At 36.6% G+C, this 8646-nt stretch overlaps 1 long non-coding RNA gene across 1 annotated transcript; it reads right to left on the bottom strand.

Annotated features, from left to right (window-relative positions):
• Window positions 1–3998: 3998 nt before the first annotated feature.
• LOC126378247 (uncharacterized) lies at window positions 3999–8313 on the bottom strand. Its single transcript, XR_007568062.1, has 4 exons — window positions 8264–8313; window positions 7499–7546; window positions 6531–6572; window positions 3999–4066 (listed from the first exon to the last, which is right to left on the bottom strand). It is a non-coding gene; the product is annotated as an uncharacterized LOC126378247 (long non-coding RNA).
• Window positions 8314–8646: the final 333 nt, after the last annotated feature.

Genomic DNA, 8646 nt, shown 5'->3' with positions numbered 1-8646 from the left:
AGCCACAAGTAATCAAAGACAACTTGCAGCCACTGTTGATACGATGTCGTAAGCTGGATATGATGAACTTTATGGTGATAAGGGATCAGCCTATCGCCCATAACATTAGTCCATCATGTTAGAGGACACAATCCCTCTGTCGGTTTTTACGACATGCCCGGGAAGACAAGCAGCTGAACGTGTTCTATGTTTTTTATTTGCTCCCAGAACAGCATAGAAGCTAAACTAAACTAAACTAAACTTTTATTATTATTATTAAAGCGCAATAATCGATTTAATCGATAGAATTGCAATTATTTTACAGGTGTTATTATCGATTTAATTGTAGAATTTCCAATATCGATCATCATCTCCCTAGCATTTTACCGTTTTTAACAGGGTCCGCTTACCTAACCTGAAGATTTGACAGGTCCGGTTTTTTTACAGAAGGAACTGCTTGTCTGACCTTCCAACCCGCGAAGGTAAAACTAGCCCAATACAGGTTAGGTCACATACCTCCGAAAATGCATTTCTCGGGAATGTGGATTTCCTCACGATGTTTTTCCCTCACCGCTGAGCACGTGATAATCGTTTATGATCCAATGTTCGCTCATATGTTCCCACATATATTTATATTATTTGGGTTGTAAAAACTCATTAAAATTAAAGACACCAGCTGTTTTTATTTTTCATATTGTTCTTTCCTGTACTCTGGTCTTATTTGTATTATGGATAGGTAATAATGGTCCTTTTAGAAAAGTTTTACGCCTTTTTCTGTTTTTTTTTTCCCAAAGACAACTCTAGTGCACCATCGTGCACGTCTTTAATTGCCAATTGTGTAGAGGGTCGTTAGATTTATCATTGTACAAAATTCTTATCAAAAAATTACCGAATCATATTACTTGCTATGTCACGCTAATTGAGGTTATAAACTTAAGTTTGTAGTCGAATTTGAATCCAATCACGTTTTGAATGTTTTAATTTGTCTTGCTTGATGTACCTACCGTTCCCAGCAATGTTGCCAACAGTAAAAAACCGCAAAACTTATGTATAAAGAGCTTTGTTTATTTATTTAATAAACACACGTACCTAACTTTTAGGCAGATAAGCCCAGAACGAATTTTTACATGATTTTCACATTGGTGCTAATTCCTGTAAACACCATCTAATTTTATTTTAAGTTATATCTGTCATTTTTTTATCCGCCGAAAAGGAAAGGGACGGACGGGTAATCGACAAGAATAAAATTTATGGAACACACGTCAATTTTAAGCACAAATTTAATCTAAAATAACCGTCTAAAAATTTTACATTGGCCAATAACCCGACATAATTATGTTGACAGCACAACGGTTTGCATACCAACGAGATACCTTTTTGATTCGCCCGGGTTATTCATTCATTTACTCATTCTTGCTAAAATTAAGAACTGTCAATCATCCGTTCCTTTCCTTTTCGGCGCATAAGAAAATGACAGATATAACTTAAAGTAAAATTAGGAGGTGTCTGCAGGAATCGGGGCCATTATATCTCTTCCCTTCAACATTGCTGTGCCCTACTGGGTCCATGTTTTAGTTCCTATTCCTATGTAACACTCTGTACTACATGGAAATCAATAAATAATTGAGTATTGAGTACAAGAAAGGACATTGTATTGGAAACTAGAGCCCTTACACTTGGAAGGATTATCTACTCTGGTGTCGTAATAAAACGAACAGTGGACTGTAAAAACTGGTAATTATTTGTTCTAAGAGAATAATAGAAAAAGGGCGTTGTCAGCTGTTCCGCCGAGAACGTCGCAGTATCCTCGTAGCGGCGCGCAAACCCGTTGCTGTAACATTGTAAAGGCGCGCAGACGCGTTGCGCCTTTTATGCCGCTCGTAGGTCCGGGTGGGTTTAATGTCACAACCAGACATTGTGAAAAAGAAAAGAAGCAAATTCCCTTCCTATTAAAGAGATTTTACAACAGGAACTTTGGGAACATTCCCAGAAACGGCACATCACTAGACATGACTAATTATATAGGTAGGTAGGTATTGTACAGGCAGGTACGTACTTATAAACATAAGAAACGAAAAAAAAGAAAAAAGGAGGTGCAGATCGTATCGTATCAGGAGGTGAAGCATTTGGCGGAGAGAAGAGAGGAATGGCGATTACTCCACCGACAAGAGCGCAGCTCTTAAATAAAGTGAGAGAGAGAACTGAAACATAATCATAAATATAATAATCAAGTTTTCAGTCAAAAGAAATGATTTTAAAATTCATATTACCATTTACGTAGGTATGTTTTATTAAAGTAATTAATAATAAATCTATGATAGCTCTGTTCGGGAAACGCGTGACTTAATCGTCGAGTCACGGGTTCAAATCCCAGCTTGGGCTCTAAACCACTGAATTTGACTTTATGAGATTTAATGTATGTTTGGGTCGTATAATTTGTTTACGTTTGCCGCTTTACCCCGTGCGAGCGAGAGAGGTAGACAGTCTGCGCGCTATTTTACTCCTTAACAGCTTACGGACAAAAAGTGGCTACAATCGCAGGGGCAGCTTAGACAATATTATGTTATTCCATAATTAGCATGAAAAAGTTACATAACTCTTTATCAAATGCATTCAAATAATAATCCAACGCGTCATCAGTACATAGTATAAAACAATGTCGCTTATTCCCTTATACAGCGATTATTGCTATTGATCCACTAGTGTCTTCTCAAAGACGCCCAGAGCCGAGGGTTGCGTTTCACTGGGCACCTTCAGGCCTGTTGTCTTAATATTTGCTGTGTGAGAGCTCTCAGCGCTCTCCATTTATACGGCCAGGTAGTTAATGCTATTCGTATTTGCAGCAAATCTATGATTTTTTTTACCTTTGATGGGTTTGCTCTTGGCCCTAGACTTGCCTGAAGGTATTGACGAGACTTAAGATGGAACGAGCTCGCCCAGAAGGTAATAATCCTGACATCAGGGTTGATGAGCTGGGTATTCCACTTTACAATCCACACGATAATGACACGATTTACCTAGTTTCACTCAGCGTAGCTTCTATGAACACAGCCCAGCGGGGCTAATTGGTTGGGCAACCCACGTATACACTGAGGTTAGGTTACATATACACAACCTTATAACCATTTTAGATAAAAAAAAATCATTTATTTTGAATAACTTGTCTTATAGATTGATTGACAAGTTTGTAGGTAACAAGTAAGAAAACAAATAAAACAAATGTTTTTTGTTGAAATTTATTTAGCACTCAAGGGAAAACAAACAAAGATAGATTTATAAATGAGAACATGGGCGTACGTAACGTTTGGCCTAATGTATTATGCTCTCGTCACATTATCAGCGTGACAGGATGCGAACGTGACGAAAGCGGTGCTAGTAGATCTAATGTACTGAAATGTAGGAGAGACGCCACACTGCCGAAGACACGCTCAAAGTGTGACGTGCCCACAGTGTGACATCTCTAGGTAGGACTTCGCACACCGGAAGTAATATCATTATCGTTAACGCAAAAAGTCCTAGATCTTTTTGCAAATATCCAGATAAAACTTAAGTAATTTGGCGACATACATAACTGGATATTTCCAAAAAGACAAAAGAGTCTGAGATCTTTTTGAGTTTAGGGTAATAATGATTATGATTAATGTTGTCATCCGTATTCTGTAGATAATTACTTATTTATTTAGGTACACATACAGCAATACATATTAAACTTTTACAGACAACATTATAAATAGAAAGAAATACTTGGTATATATGCTTGCCAATTACATGCGTACACAGCATTCACCGTAAATTAACCGTAATGAACCGTAATTCACCGTAAATTACAATTATTACCTACCCTCGCCCTGTCCTGACAACTTAAGTCACACCAAGGGCGGTTTAGAGTGAGCATAAAATAAAATATCGGAAATTTATAAAAAAAAAAAACGGCGGAATGGAACCCGCGCGTACGCCCATGAAACGCAAGGCGTTTTGATTAATTCCTTCTTTATCCGAAATTGTACATTAAAGGAACCGATCTCAGTAATTTTTGTTTTACACTTTTATCTCTTTTGTCCTTAGCATGATGTCTTTCTTGTTTGATCTGTAAAAAAAGTTCATATCTTATTATTATTATTATTAAATTAACGCAAGAAAAGGTGTGCTGTCTATGTCGATAACAATCGTGAGTTAAAGCTTGCACCCCCCCACCCTCCCCACACACACACACACACACACACACACACACATAAACACACACGCACGCAAGCACAAACACCCTCTGACACACATAAACACGGTAGCATCTATGTCATTTACTACGTGTTAGCTCGGTGAGGTGTGGGTACTTAGTTCTTGCGATTGATGCACCTATGACTACCCCAATTGGGCAATTGAGCTTCATGTTAAAGCTACGTACCCGGAGATGATGCTGAAATACGAAAAATGCGGGATTATTTTTATGATTTGTTTAAAATTTACTTAATTAATTACTTAAAGAACTCTATTTTTTAGTTTTTGGGCTTAATTCCGCCGTAGTGGTTTTCATTTGGTGCTGATCCAGTACACACTAACTAATTTTATTTTAAGTTATACCTGTCATTTATTGAATGAAGTTTATGGAGCACACGTCAATTTTAAGCAGAAGTTTATAAAAAACCCTTCATAGATTTTATATTGTCCGTCTACTGAAGACGATTGAAGCCGCGTTTCGACCGACTATATGGTCCGATACACACATAAAGATAGTACGCACGTACAACCACAGTCTCCTCCGCACACACGAACGAATTGACACACACACACACACATAAAAAACACAGTAGTATCTTTCTCATTTACTACGTGTTAGCTTGGTGAGGTGTGGGTACTTAGTTCATCTTGCGATGGATGTACCTCTGATTACCCCAATTGGGATATAGTCGTGAGCTTCATGTTAAAGCTACGTACCCGGATAAGATGCTGAAATAGGAAAAATGCAGTATTATTTTTATAATTTGTTTTAAAACTTCTTAAGTCATTACTTAAAGAACTCTAGTTTTAAATTTATGGAGCACACGTCAATTTTAGGCAAAAATTGGTGCTAATTCCTGCAGACGCCATCTAAGTTTATTTTAAGTTATACCTGTCATTTTCTTATCCGTTGATAAAGAAAGGGACGGGTAATCGACAGGCATAAAATTTATGGAATACACGTCAATTTTAAGCAGAAATCTAAAACAACCGTCTAAAAATTTGACATCGGCCAATAACCCAACAGAGTTCAGTAGATAGCACGTCAAACGGATTGCATACTAGCGAGATGCCTGTTTTATTCGCACGGGTTATCCATTCATTTTAAAATTAACTTGTTGACAATCACTCGTTTCTTTCCTTTTGGGCGGATAAGAAAATGATGGGTGTAACTTAAAATAAAATTAGGTGTCTGCAAGAATCGGGGCCATTACTTTTTATATTAATATGTAGGTATAATTGAGGAGTTTATTGTATGAAGCTCCGTAACCTGAAATAAATGTTTAAAATTTTTTAAAGTATAAAATAAATATCTAAATAGACATTATTATTGATTTCAAGCTACGTACCCCTCCGCCGCTGCGGTCGTTGTTGTGAAAAGACTGTTCAATGGAAAAATGCTATAATTACTTATTATAGTCTACGCAATAATTTAGTAACACTACCCAAAGCATACACATGCACATTCGTACCTTTATACATATAGGTAGGTCGGTAGACACGCAACATAGGCGTCGTCCGTCTACTGAAGACGATTTAAGCCCACCGACGGGTCGAAACGCGGTGTGTAGTCACACGACTTCAACTATACAGGGTGCTAATGACATCGTAACGAATACTCAGGGGGATGATTCAGACCATGATTCTGAGTTTATGTCAAGTGATTTTTTTTTCGCAAAATTTATGTTATTTTTTTAGCTTTTTTAAATTATTTTCAATTCTATACTTTGCGACGGAAAATTCCACTCGATATCAACTCAGAATCATAGCCTCAATCACCCATCAAAGTCCTGTATAGTCCGATACATATACGTATACATACATAAGCATAGTACGCACGTACAGCCACAATCTCATCCGTAGGCACGCAACGTACGCACGAATACACACACACACGCACACAAACATAGTAACAGCTGCATCATTTGGTATTATTTTAATATTAAGCTGCGTACCCGAAGATGATGCTGAAATAAAATATATTTATTACATTGTAATAGTTCTTTGTTACACAAGTGTAGAAAGTGACCGATTATCAACGAGGGTGCAATATGTAATCGGTCACTTTGTATTAATACAAGCGGGGAATCGTACTATTTTCCTAGTGATAGTTACTTGTATTGGCAATTTCACGAAAGGAACGTCAAGTCACTAAAAAAAGAAGTAGCAGTAAAAGTGAGTGGGGTTGAACCGGCGACAGCGGTTCTCATACAAAATGCGCGTTAGGGGCTTTCCATCCTCTTTTTTTCTTATCCATGGGTAGCTCTATTTTTCTAATCCAGCTTTTAAAGTGTATTATTTATTATAATATTAAGTGTATATGATAATATACTTACATTTTCTTTATTCACACGAGAGAAACGATCATTCGATCGCATCTAAAAATTGAATTTATTTATTATATAACATTGACCCTGATTACTGCAAACACTTAATTTTATTTTAAGTTTTATCTGTCATTTTCTTATCCGCTGAAAAGGAGAAGGACGGATGATTGACAACTGTTAATTTTAAAATGAATGAGAGAATCACACGGCCGAATCTAAACATTTTTTTTTCGTCCTCAGTTTATGTCCTCTAGAGGGCATTAATTTTATTTACAAGACGTCAAATAGCCTAATAACACGCAGACAATCAACTCGCTTCTAGTGACACCTCAATTGTTTAATTCTGATTAGGGATATAGAAGTTAGGAGGGAACAGACGCACTACATACATACATAGCGGTCAAACACATTATTTTTTGCTTCGCCGTAATTGAGTAAAAATATACTAAACTTCATACAATTATGTATTATAGTGTAAATTTGTTAACAAAAATATTTTACATACATACATACATAAACTCACGCCCGTAATCCCAAATGGGGTGGGCAGAGCCACAAGTAATCAAAGACAACTTGCAGCCACTGTTGATACGAAGTCCTAAGATGGATATGATGAACCTTATGGTGATAAGGGATCAGCCTATCGCCCATAACATTAGTCCATCATGTTAGAGGACGCAATCCCTCTGTCGGTTTTTACGACATGCCCGGGAAGACAAGCAGCTGAACGTGTTCTATGTTTTTTATTTGCTCCCAGAACAGCATAGAAGAAATATTTTCTAGAAAGAAATCTTTAAAAATAGCTAAGGTGTCATGTAATGCCATCTGCGGCAAATCTACAATAAGTCAGGCTAAAAAAAATAGTTAAAGCACTGGTGAGTGCTATAAGAACAAAAATCCTATAGTAATAGTAATTTTTGCTTTCATACATTGTTTCCTATGTGCATTTATCTAATAAATAAGTATAGTTAAGTTACATTAGAATGCTGTCTGGATATTCGGCTGTCATGATAATAATCACGTCTCTGCAAATAATAAACAATAAGTATAATGTAACAGCATGCGTGGTTGAGTGGTTAGAGCGTTAGGCTCACTATCTGGAGGTTCAGGTTCGAAACCTGATGAGGACATTGTCAAAACCTGTGAGACTGTCCTTTGTTTGGTTGAATCACCTGATTGTCCGAGAAAGTAAGATGATTCCGTACTTCGGAGGGTACGTTAAGCCGTTGGTCCCGGCTATTAGCCGTAAAAAACACCTCCACCAACCCGCAGTGGAGCAGCGTGGTGGAGTATGCTCTGTCTCCAGAAGTGGGACGTATATAAGTAAGTAAGTAAGTAAGTAAAATGTTTATTTTTCATGAGGAATACAGAAAATATGGGTACAATAAAAACCCCACAAAACCAATTCCTCGGTTTGTCTGTGAGAGTGGAGTTCGCTTAATGTTATTATGTTTAAGATACTTAAAGTTAACTTACAGCTAAGAGATCTTTTGCATGAGATGTTTAAATAAAGATTTCCGAAAGATTTTCGATAGTCCATTTATGTTATGTGGTTATAAATGTTATGTATGTTCGGAACCCTAATATAAGTATTTATTATTCTAAAACAGTTTCTTGTTTATTTATAAGCATGAAAGTAGAATTAATGCCGTAGAAATGAGGTCGTTACGTAGAAGGGAATGTTAAGTTGATTTTGACATGTCGAGCGGACGGAGGATTAACTAATAATAAAATTGACTTACACTGTGTCTGTTCACATGATCGACGTAATTATTCGACCGCATCTAAAAATAAGTTTATTTATTAAATAACATTGGCCCTGATTCCTGCACACTCCTCTTAAATTTATTTTAAGTTATACCTGTCATTTTGTAATTCACCGAAAAGGAAAAGGACGGATGATTGACAACTGTACTTAAATTTTAAAATGATTGAATAACCCGCGCGAATTAAACGAAGTTTTGTTTTCTTAGATAAAAAAAAAAAAACTACTAAATAAGTAAATAAATATATTTACATTAGAATGCCGCCTGGATATTTGGCTACCATGATGATTATCCCGTCCCTGCAAATGATAAACAATAAGTATAATTATTTAAAAAAAATGATGATGGTGTCCCCTCAT

The sequence above is a fragment of the Pectinophora gossypiella genome, chromosome 25 (genome assembly GCF_024362695.1).
Source record: "Pectinophora gossypiella chromosome 25, ilPecGoss1.1, whole genome shotgun sequence".
Taxonomy (NCBI): Eukaryota; Metazoa; Arthropoda; class Insecta; order Lepidoptera; family Gelechiidae; genus Pectinophora; species Pectinophora gossypiella.
Note: the sequence above shows the minus strand (reverse complement) of the source record. Positions and strands in the feature narration are given on the sequence as shown.